The following is a 12572-nucleotide window of genomic DNA, read 5'->3' on the forward strand; positions in this document are numbered from 1 at the left end:
GATGTTAAAAAAAGTCATTTTAATCGGCCATGGCATCTCGGAGATACCAATTTTTGAAAATAAATAGTTTGTCCCGGGCTTTTACGGGTTAAACCGGAAGCGGCTATGCACAGCAAAAAAAAATTTTTGATTTCACATCAAAGTGGATGTACTTCAATCGTGTTAAAAATATGGTGTAATATTACTTGCCAAAAAGGACAAAATTATCATTAATACAGTGCATGAACTGACATTACGCTGCTTTTACTGCATTTGCTTATTTTTAAAAAATTACATGAGATTTTCGACATGATTGAAGTGCATCCTCTTAGATGTAATATTTCACAGATTCCAAAAATACTCATATTGATGGGTCGGCGTAAGTATTTCCCACTTTTTCTGATATCAGAAACCGTCATCTTGGATTTCAAAATGGCGTCGGATATCGATTTCTGGGCCCATAAAGCCACCCAAATTAAAAAAAAAAATCCCATATTGATGAGTATTTGACAGTATTTCTGGCCTTTTCTGGAATCAGAAGCCGCCATCTTGTTTTCAAACATGGTGGATATCGATTTTCAGCCTGTAGACGTCATCCCGATTCTAAAAAATACCTACACTAATGGTATTTGACTGTATTTCCCACTTTTTTTTAACTGGATGCCGCCATCTTGGATTTCAAAATAGCGTCGCATATCAATTTTCGACCTCTAGACGACATTCTGATTCAAAATTAATTCTGATTTTCTGAAATCGGAAGGTGCCATCTTGGATTTCAAAATGGCGTCGGTCATCGATTTCCGGCCTCTAAACGTCACTCTGATTCATAAAATACCTATATTGATGGGTACACAAACAACCCGACAAAGATAAATTTGACATCACATCCACGTGCACAGATCTATGCGCATGCTTTTAAATGAACCGAGTGAACAAACAACATAAGTCAGAAAAATCGCGCGAATTCGGATCGAACAGCTTCGTGCAGGCTGGTTAACGGCTGGACAATGCGTACCATTGATACTTTGCGTATCTGCAGGCATAAAATAGACCCCACTACCCGAGCAAAGCTGAACATCAAATTGAAATCAAAATGTGCTGTTATGATGTAACTTATTTTGAATACTCCAGTTGATCTCATTTTGATTGACTTAACGGTTAACACAGCAAAAATGAGAGCAAAATTTTACACTGTTGAAGCAAACGGAAAACTAATCCTGCTTTCAATGAAATCAATTTGATTACTGATTTTGCATTCATAATGTTTAACTGAATACGGGCCTAGAGTAAATGGTTACCATTCATGTTTCTCAAGCTGAAAGACTTAGGCTCCAATCTCACCGCGGGCAAGTCACGAATGACCTAAAATGTGTTAAACAAATCAGATAAACGATAATCATTAGTTCAACGACAGATGAATTTCAATTAAATTTTAAACAAGACGTAAACAGCAGAACTTCAAGGTAAGTTGCTTTCATTTAAAACGTCTTGACTGCATAATGAAAGCACAATATGATATCAGACTTATGTCGCAACATTTGAAATCTAAATGAGTTTTCATTATAATAGGAACTGCACACTTTAATATCGATTTGCTTTCATTTTGTTAACCGGCTTTGCTCGGGTAGCGGTCCTTAGCCTCTCGTCCACTAACTCCTATCCCTACCTTCCCGCGGTGCCGGCTGGGGTACGAATAACCATAAGGAAGATCGGGTAACCAACCCCGTTGGGACCTTGGTCGTATGCTTACAGGGAGGGGGAGGGGGTGGACTCCTCTCTCCGGAGAGTGCAGTCTTCGAGCGTCTGTTCACCATGGAGGTGCGGCTCAAAACGGCGTCTGTTCTCCATGTTAGGAGCGACTGATCAACGACCTGGTGCCAGCGTGGGACTCTAAACAGTGCTGTGCACGATGGTCCCCCGGCGAGCCGCAATGGGGGTTAGTGCAGGCCCTACAAGCCAGCCGTAAAACAACAAAAGTACAGGAAGCAATCAATGTAAATACGGACCGGTATCAAGTCCCTACGCACCACCTATTCATCGATTTCAAGGCCGCTTATGATACTATTGACCGTGGAGAGCTATGGAAGATTATGGACGAGAACGGTTTTCCCGGGAAGCTGACCAGACTGATCAGGGCTACGATGGATGGTGTACAGTGCTGCGTGAAGATATCGGGTGCGTTATCGGACTCGATTGAAACTCGCAAAGGACTTCGACAAGGTGATGGTCTTTCCTGCCTCCTGTTCAACATTGCGCTGGAAGGTGTTATGAAACGTGCGGGCTTTAACATGCAGGGCACGATCTTCAATAAGTCCAGCCAGTTCATCTGCTTCGCTGACGACGTGAACATTGTCGGAAGAACGTTTCAGGCCGTGGCGGAGCAGTACACCTGGCTGAAACGTGAAGTAAAGAAGGTTGGATTAAAGGTGAATACGCCGAAGACAAAGTACATATCTGTTAGCTGGAGGAACCGAGCGGGATAGGGCTCACATGGGCAGAAGCGTGACAATCGACGGAGATGAGTTCGAGGTGGTGGATGAATTTGTGTACCTCGGATCATTGGTGACGTCGGATAACAACTGCAGCAGAGCAATTCGTCGGCGAATTATTGCCGGAAGTCATGCTTACTACGGACTCAACAAGACCCTGAGGTCGGGTAAACTTCACCTCCGTACTAAATGTACCATGTACAAGACGCTGATAAGACCGGTAGTTCTCTACGGGCACGAGACGTGGACGATGCTCGAGCACTGGGTGTTTTCGAACGACGAGTGCTTAGGACCATCTTTGGTGGGGTATGTGAGAACGGTGTATGGAGGCGAAGGATGTACCACGAAAATGGTGTTTGCCTCGAATCCGGCCGGTACAAGACGAAGCGGAGCACAGCGAGCAAGGTGGTTAGACCAAGTGGAGCAAGATCTTGGAAGTGTGGGACGGTCAAGAAATTGGATACAAGCAGCCACGGACCGAGTGAATTGGTGTAACATTGTGATGCAGGTGCAATCCTGAGGGATATCGGACCAGGATAAGTAAGTAAGTAAGTAAGCTTCGCTTCAATGCGAGAAATCGCAAATCGCACAACCAAATGCGAAATAGATCGAAGAGTGCTGTGCTGTGTAGATGGAAGCGAAAAAATTTCCTCCCGTCATTTTTTTTTGTGTTTTGCGTTGTTACGGATTCTTGTTTAACAGTAAAGTGATAATGGTGATGAACAGATACTTGAATTTCCTGAATCGAATTCCACAATAAGCGGATTGTTTCAGACGGCCAAGAGATGTTTCAAGACAACATTCGGGACAAGCTCCACCACAAACGGATTACCCCGTGAAGCGAACCGTCTACAATTGTGACTTCCCCTCTAACACATCAAGCCAGCTTGTTAGGTTCACTTGGCCAGATTTGGTGAGTTCGTTCCATTTTCTCCTTCATAATAGTTTCATACTTAATTTCCGAGTACGAGTACTGATACGACAAACATTTCCAACTCATTAAATACGCGTCAATCAAGCAATACCGCTTGATTGTAAGACCCAGTACATTATTAATGATTCCCACATTGAAATGCATTGGAACGGGGCTTATCGGAAACGAAAATAGCTTCGAAATGCTTGCGTTCTTGAAATGGACTTTTGGAGTTGCGATAGAGCTGTCACCTTCTAACTCCCGGATTTAAGATGGTTGCAGGAGGATTCTATCCATAATGCCACTGCCAGTCAGTGGGAGTTAGATCGTAAATACACACACTCACACAGCTGCGCTTCAATGCGAAAGTAAACGCCCACGCACATTAGATCCGGATCGGACGCGTTGCGGCAAAGTGACAGCTAAATCTATTGTCTAACTGTCAAATTTGTATCAACGCAACGCAAACGGATCTAATGTGCGTGGCCCTTGAGTTCATTTAACAATACGGCAAATGAGTCTGAAAAAATAAACGCATTATAAAACAAGTAAGATAATGAAAGACGCAATGAACACGAGCTAAGCCAAAACAAACAGCAAGTTTTCATGTAAGTAAGTTTTCACGAAAGTGCTTCCATCTAATAACGTCTCTTTAAACTGTTTCCCTGGTAGAGGAGAATTATGATCGAAAGTGGTTCTCTTGATGTTGAGCTCTGCCTAAGACGTCTCTTGTGGCGAGATCCGTTGAACCTACCACAATATGGAGATTATTTAGACTGCAGGCGCTTACACAGAAGCGGAATGATGCCCAACCGGTGTTTGTTGCTAAAATTTTCACAGTTGAAACTGACGCACCGGAGCTATTAGGTCAGCTTAACCTTTTCGTCCCTGAACGACTGCAGGACTGGTAGCAGGTCACTTTTCAGTGATTTGATCACTATTTTTTTGAAGCCAGTCACCAAAAAGTCACTTTTTACACCAAAAAGTCACTAATTCACTATTTCCCTAGAAATAGTCACTAAAGACACTTTTTCACTACTAAAATAGAGTGAAATTTTAAAATATCAACCATAGGTTTCAATTGATTACTTGGCACGAAGAAAGTCTACAGTAGTTTTACAGTGTGTGTTTTACATCTGTGAAAAAAATTGAAATGCCTTCAATTTCGATTATAAACCGAGGGAAATATACCTCCTTTCCCAGAAAGTAAATTGTTAACCTTGGAAAGTTCCCAAAGCTATTTGTCTGTGATAGATTTGCAAAAGTCTTTCAAGGATGATTTAATACTTACCAAAGTAAATTTGAAGAGAATTTTAAAGGATTCTAAAGACACCAAGATATATCAGAGAAGAATACCCAAGTACAGACTACGAAAGTCTTAGGTAAAATTAAGTGCCAATTTCTTCATTTCCGCTTAAATCTTAAGCCAGATTTGCCTGTATTGCTTAACACATACGAGCGTCGCTTTTGAATATTGTTTAAATTATTAGAGACGCGGAGATTGTGAGTTAGCTGAAGGATGTCTCGCTGGATATACCCAAGTCTGGGCGGGCGGTAGCTGGTGGCCGTGAACGGTTCCTGGGGAAAGCACTAGATGCGAACCTCCTCCCAGATCACCATGGCAATACAGGAAGTATCACAACAAAGATAATTGTTATTAGATATTTTGCAAACAGTGACAGATAACGGACATGAAGAACCAGTGGAGATGCCGGGCAAAGGTGTTTATCCTAGACAAATGGTAAGTTACAAATTCTCTGTTGTCGTTGTCGTAGGCGCCGTCGTAGTCGCTGTCGTAATCGCCGTCGTAGTCGTAGGCAGTACCGTTAGTATATTTAAAATCAAACATCAACCGCTGAAAATATTAATTATCGCGCATTTCTGTTGTTCATTACATTCCAAGTGAAATTCGAGAACGTAATTCCATTTGAATAGCTTTTTTAACCAGGTCTTAAACAATCGTCACGTCGGTCATAGCTTGTTATGATTGTCTGAACCATGCGTAAAGATAAAATCGAAACATTGAACGTCACGTGAAAGTGGATCTTAATGAAGGCCTAAGTACTCTTTCGTAGCTTTTAGTTTTAGGATTTCAAAGATCGTCGGTTGCAGTGGCTTGCTTACTGAGGAGAAAAACGCGGTCCCAGATCCTTTCATATTAAAAATATTAAAATATCGCTTGTTTATCGTGTATTTTGTAAAACTTTTCGTTGTCGTCGGTGCCGGGTTTGAATAGTTATAAAAACTTGAGTAACGCTATAAATGTGATATGAGAGGCTCGGTGGCCTTAGAGCAACCGTTTTTGCTTACTGAGCAGAACATCATGAGTCTAATCTCAAGCCCATCCACATTCAAGATTCGTCAATGATTAAAAAGGAGCTCGTCTGCCTAGTGGCAAACGATTTTGCTTACTGAGCAGTAGACCGTGGGTTCAATCCCAAGGTCCTTCGCGTTATATGATCGTTAGGACATCAATTCAGCTTATCGTTTACCAAAACGAACCCTGCTGCTAACCCAACCCTCTTACCCAACATCCCTGTGATTCCTCGTGGAAGTGCAGAGGGCTCCTAATCTTCCATCACAGCGAGTGTCACGTCAACACATTCCTACCCATTCCTTTCTTGACCTGCGTTCAGGCGCGGCTGGCGCTGGTATTGCCTAATTCGAGATCACCAGTTTTTACACATTGAGGATGATTGCTAGTCCCAAGCATCGTCTATTGGTTCTCTGTGTAATTACAGCTGGTCTGGCAATAACAGAGTAGCAACCGTGCTCATGCTCATGCTCATGCTCAAATTTCACACTGCCGTACTATAACGGAACTATCAACTATTTACTTCCATCTCCTCATCTATCGTATAAAATGTCCACTTTAATTCTGATATTTGATGTTAAGCATTTCCAACTACGAAAATAATCTATTTCCACGAATATTGTTGATTGAATGCAATATTATTTTTGTGAAAGCTTATTTGCCTCTAAATTCAAAAGAAGGGGAATTATTTTAAAAAAGTTCTTGAGATCATTCTGAAGAAATTCTGTGAAAAGTTCTTAGCAAATTATCAAAACTATTTACCTAGATATATAAAAATTTAAAAATTTCGAACGCAGAATCAAATTCAAGATCATAAACAAATGGGAATTACTATTCGCTATAGTATATAACAGTAAGTGTCTAGCGTAATCAAAAGTTAATTATTCAAATCACTTCAAATGCTCATCACATAAGAATCCGTTGTGAGATTCGATTTAATTAGAGGAATTTATTAAATTTGATTTCAAGTTCCATGACATATTTAAATTTCTAAATTACCATATAAATGGTTATTTATTTAGTATTTACAAGTCACTATTTGGTCATTTTCCGTAATTTCAGTCCCTAAAGCAGAGCTGGTAAATATCACGGCCGTCATGTGGCAATGAGAAAACAGGTCCTCTCACTATCACGAGATGAAACTACCTATCATAAGCTTTCTATTGTTGCAATATTTAAGCGTAGACTGACTGAATTGCATTAATGGATCGAGTGAGCTACGTTACTGTGAAACGTGAGTAATATTCCATTACTTCTAAATTGTAACGATTATGCTACCTGTATCATTTTGTCTCGAATTCACCCCCACCGACGAGTATTGCTTCGGATGATGGAGGATATCAAATCGAGCTGATTGAATTATAAGTTTTTATACTTTGAATACAGTTGTATTTGATGCCATGTTTAGTTTATGTTATGTTCATGGATGTGCTTGATTTGTTATGTTTGTATCAGTGTCTGTTTTTTATCATTTTCCATCACACGCAAAGAGTAGCGCTTCAACCAATTGACCACTTTGTCAAGCAGTTTTGGCGTGACTTTCAACCAGCGATTTCACAAAACTGATCCAACTAATTTCTATTTTTTTATAAAACGCACAAATGTTGGCTACTTTCCTCGAGGTTCTAGAAGAAAAAATCTCAAAATAATGTTTTATTTCAAAGTTCGAGTGGTAGTAAACGTCATTTTAAGTGCTCGAATGAAGTGGTTAATTGTAGATGAATTGTATTGCTTTAGCATATCTTCGCTGTCATGTACGAGCAAAACAAACAAATGAGTTCAAAATACATCAACGAATACGCGTTTGTAGATATTCACCAGTGCTTGATTATTCAACCCAAAATTGTCAAAATCAGAAGCGACCCTCATAAGCAAAATGATTATTTTGAAGATTGTTGACCCTAGAGCCTAAAACCTCGATATTATCATCAATTCAGCATGAGGCAATAATTTTGCATCGATTTGTGTTTCACACAGCTTTATTCGTGTAAATGAAAATATTCATTTTGCAATTGATCCTCAAAATCACCCCTACCAAGATAAAGACGAATATTGTCTATTAAGACAAAAACCTGAAAATGCCGTACTCCTTTTTTTCAGTCCCATTCACTAGCGACGTCAATAAGCGTCATTGAAAAGTCTTCTTCTACTCATTTCTTTTGCCATGCCAATTCGTCAATAGAATTGTTGTTGTTTATTTACGTATCGAAAATGAATGAATGGAGAGCTTGAGCTTGATTGACCGCCCACGGTTGCTACTCTGTTACTGCCAGATCAGCTGTAATTACACAGAGAACCAATAGACGATGCTTGGGACTAGCAATCATCCTCAATGTGTAAAAACTGGTGATCTTAAATTAGGCAATACCAGCGCCAGCCGCGCCCGAACACATGTCAAGAAAGGAATGGGAAGGATTGTGTTGACATGACACTCGCTTTGATGGAAGCCGAGAACACCTCTGCACTTCCACGAGGAATCACTGGGATGTTGGATAAGAGGGTTGGGTTTGCAGCAGGGTTCGTTTTGGTAAACGATAAGCTGAATTGATGTCCTAACGATCATATAACGCGAAGGAGCTTGGGACTAAACCCACGGTCTTCTGCTCAGTAAGCAAAAACGTTTGCCACTAGGCAGACGAGCACCTTTTTAATCACCGAGTTGCTGTTATTACCATTTAGTCATATTAACAAATAAAACGATTGACGAATCTTGAATGTGGATGGGCCTGAGATTAGACTCATGATGTTCTGCTCAGTAAGCAAAAACGGTTGCTCTAAGGCCACCGAGCCCCTCATATCACATAATACCGTTGCTCAAATTTGTGTATCCATTCAAATCCGGAACCAACGACAACAACGAGTTTCGCAAAATACACGATACACAAGCGATTTTACCATAAATCTGACCTGGGACCGCGTTTTTCTGCTCAGTAAGCAGGCCACTGTAACCAACGATCTTTCAAATCCGAAAACTAAAAACTACGAAAAAGTACTTAGGCCTTCATTAAGTTCCACTTTCACGCGACGTTCAATGTTTCAATTTGCTCTTTACGTATTGTTCAGGCTATAAATAGGCCCTTTTCAAAAGTTACGCGAGAAATACGCACAATCGTCGCCTACCTCGCAAAACTGGTTCCAAACGATAACAAAGGCATAAGCAACGATGGATTGTTGAACTTTGCTGGCTCCGGTGGTGAAGTGCACAGCAAAAAAAAAATGTAATAACGATCTGTATCTGTCTTATCTCAAATACAAAATGCCAATGGTATGAATGTATCTATATATAACTTGGAAATGACGTACAATCAAATAAACCCGTAACCCACTCACTTGGTGAGGCTTCAGAATCGTCCAGTGGGCAGTGCGCTCTACACTCCAAGTTCCCTTTTTTCAAATTTACCGCAAATTTGATATTTTACCCATTGCGTGTTGATTAGTCACAATGAAACATTGTGACAGAAGTTGAGGTTACTAGTGTATTAAATAATCTAGGTCCTATTTAGGATTATCCTATCCTATCCAAATCTGGCCAACGCCCACCCTAAACCTAAACCTGTTCTAATCCACCTGAAATGACTAACGAATGGAATACTTTGACTACCCAGCCATGCAATAGTCTCATTCCGTGCCTTATGGCAACTTGATGATTCTATTGCGCTCATCTTTTGGCACCACCCAGGGGAGACTTGGTCCTGTACCCAATGCTTAACTTATCTCCATTCCACTCAGCTACTCGCAATTTCTTGTGATATAGTGGGCGGAATATTATTATATGAGATAATTCAATGCAGACGTCCTTCCAAATTTGGCGGATCGACAGGTAATCGGTGAGTTACCACGATAGTTGCTATTCAACAACTCGACAACGTCCCATCGTCAACGCCTGCTATGAGAATTTCACATTGCAGACGCCAACGAAATGACGTCATCAAGCTATCGATCAACTACCCTGGTTATCGCCTGATACCTTATAGCACGATGCTAGGAGGCGAACCGGAAGAATCGATGAGCTACCTCCCCCGTATCGAAAATGAATGAATGGAGAAGCGAGTAAGTACTTTATCACTATGTAATTTCTTCGACTTAAGCCATTTGAAACATGTTTGTGTTTATAGATACGTTGATACAGAGTATTTGGAAGACGTTGAGAATGCTGATTTGGTACAGCTTTCGGGACAGCTATCATCGACCATCGAACTTAACGGACATTCTTCTGAGGATCCACTCCAGTCAGAAAATCAACAGAACTTTGGTACCGGACATGCTACGGAAGCCAGCACATACGAGAAAGAGTTGGAGCCTTCAGCGAGTGGATCCGGCATAAGTGGGGAAAATTCACATGTTCCAGAAGATGAAAATCGACTTGCTGAAACCCCGAACCCTGATTTTGATTTATGTGGAATAGCGGACAACGAAAATGAACCGGACACATCAGAAGAAAACCTCCAAGATTGCCTGTTTTTCTTCAAAGCAACATTTTACAGGTGGTTTTACCGGAATCTGCTGCGTCCACGTGAGTTGTGTCAGAGAAACATCGGTGCCAATTCAATTCCGGAACTGTTGACGCTGCTGTGGTCGGTATCAAATAGGCATATTCATCGACAAGTCATATTCAAGGAGCCACATTGGTCTGACGCAGTAGAGCCTAGTCAAGAGGATATTTCTATTTTTTTAACGCTGCAAGATCCATCGAAGCGCAAAACTTACCTTGTAACTAGCCTGACCCCACAAGTGGTACAACAGGGAGAGGTAAATGCATCAAAGTACACTTATATTCGGATTCCACAAGCCTGGAAACCAACTCTCAATATCAAAGCGAATTGCGTACTTTAATTGCTCCTTGTAATTTGGACCGTGCTGGTGTGCATTCAACAAGAGACGATGCTATGCTAGCAGAAGAACATCGTGAAGGTCATCAAGATCTTGAAGGCCACCGCAGCTCTTGGCTTCTATGAGCAAATTATATCAACGCTTCGCCAGCGCACACGCACGAACAGCTTAAGCACGCAACATCACCGCCACTAGAGTTGGCGAAATATTTCAGGTGGACGGGAGTATCGGAAGCAACCAGGCTTCAGGCAGTACATCGGGGAATGAACGTAGCTAACACTGTGAATGAAGGATGGATGAATGAAATTGGAGGGATCAAAAAGGATTTATCTGTGGCCCTTTCAATCTTGCAAGGAGTTGCACAGAAGGTTGATGCAATGGTACTCAGAGGATCCGTTGGGGCTGAATTATTCAACGCTATGGAAATTGCTGTACGTCCAGAGGAATCTAAATTGAGCATTAAACTTGCTGAAAGGGTTACGGATTGCGAAGACATTGACCATGTTTAATGTTTTTTTTTTTCTTCGACCGATAAATTGATTTATTTTCTGTCATATATAGTTCCCATTTACAGTTGTAACTGTTGTTTAACTCACTTAAAGATAATAAACAAATCGTTACATAGGAATCATATTGAAGTCCATTTTGATCATATCCTGGATAAGTCCCTTTTCTGGGAGGAAGATGCCACCAGGCAAATAACCGCAGTGAGCAAAAAGCTTTTTACAAGGATAAACTTTAAAGTGATTGATCGCATTACATACTTCACGTATTACTGGTTTGTTGCAAGACATATTCTCGAGGTGGTCTCTTCGAAGTCGTTGTTTTATAATGCCAAATATGATCTCTATAAGATTAAAGAAAGGGCAATACGCTGGCAGAAATATCGGAATTATTCCAATTAATCGCACGTAACGGATTATATTTGGTTCGCAGTGTATTCTCGCACCATCCATAATCCACACAGAGTGGACTCCCGGATACGTTTGAACTTGTGCGTTACGCAGAGCAAAATTTCGACAACATTAAAAAAAATTGATTCTGGTAAATGTTTCATCGGTAGTAAAACTGTCAAGCATTCCATTTACTCCAAGAAAGCACAACAGGATACTCGAGGTTTACGACAAAACTCGCCTCGATATATTATTTTACGACCAACAACCACACCGTAGCCTTTCGTCCGCAGCATATCCCGGTTGTCAAAGCTCACCTCGTCTAGCAACACGAGACTGTATATATCCCACCGTATGGCAAGTAATTCCCGCATGAACCGTACGATCTCTTCGTCCCTAATTTGGATGGCTGGTCGTTCGATTGATTTCCAGGACAGTCCTGCATCATGAAGAATGGTACAAATTGAAGTCGTGGTAATTGTTGTATGAAATCGTGGTTGAAATTTGTGTTTGGCCTCGTCTAGAAACAAGACAGGTTCTTTCATGTACAGATCAACGATCCATTCTCTCATCTCAACACTAAACTTCTTGTATGTAATTTTCCGTTGTTTTCTGCTGAAAAATCCTCTCGTTTAAAATTTTGAAATCCATTCACACACTGTGGACAATGATTTGCCATAAATGCGAGCCAACTCTTTTTTGCGAATTCCTAAGAAATAATGCCCATAAAGAGCGTAGTACACGGTGTTCACATGCGCGTGCTGCCGCCGAACATGTTGTGTTCTAGCCATTCTGCGATTAATATTTATCTGTATTAATATATAAAGGAAAATAGTTTTTTTGAAGATCGACCATGATTGCACTGGTTCAAAAGTACCAAATTCAAATAGACGAAAACAAACAATATTCAAACATAAGTGCCGACATTAAGATTGATAAACAACTGCGACAAATGTTTTGGTTTTCTTTTGTCTGAGGACAACTGACAAATGCTTCGCTAGTCCCACTAGCGAACTTCGGTTTTGTGCTTTAGCGACAATATTAATATTGACAACGACACGGGCGATAATGAAGATGCAGCCACGAATGAACAAAAACAAATGTTGACTTCGATACTCAGAGGTTGCCTTGATCAAGAGAATCTTTTTATGTCA

General features: G+C 40.8%; 1 protein-coding gene and 1 pseudogene across 1 annotated transcript in view; both read right to left on the reverse strand.

Moving 5' to 3' along the window:
- Positions 1-12572, reverse strand: part of LOC135704812 (RYamide receptor-like) — a 409469-nt gene that overhangs the window by 325334 nt on the left and 71563 nt on the right. The gene's annotated exons all lie outside the window — the stretch shown is intronic.
- LOC135704795 (uncharacterized) lies at positions 10930-12252 on the reverse strand (annotated as a pseudogene).

The sequence above is a fragment of the Ochlerotatus camptorhynchus genome, unplaced genomic scaffold (genome assembly GCF_037179485.1).
Source record: "Ochlerotatus camptorhynchus isolate MF236.1 unplaced genomic scaffold, CSIRO-AGI_Acam_v1.1 ptg000248l, whole genome shotgun sequence".
NCBI lineage: Eukaryota > Metazoa > Arthropoda > Insecta > Diptera > Culicidae > Ochlerotatus > Ochlerotatus camptorhynchus.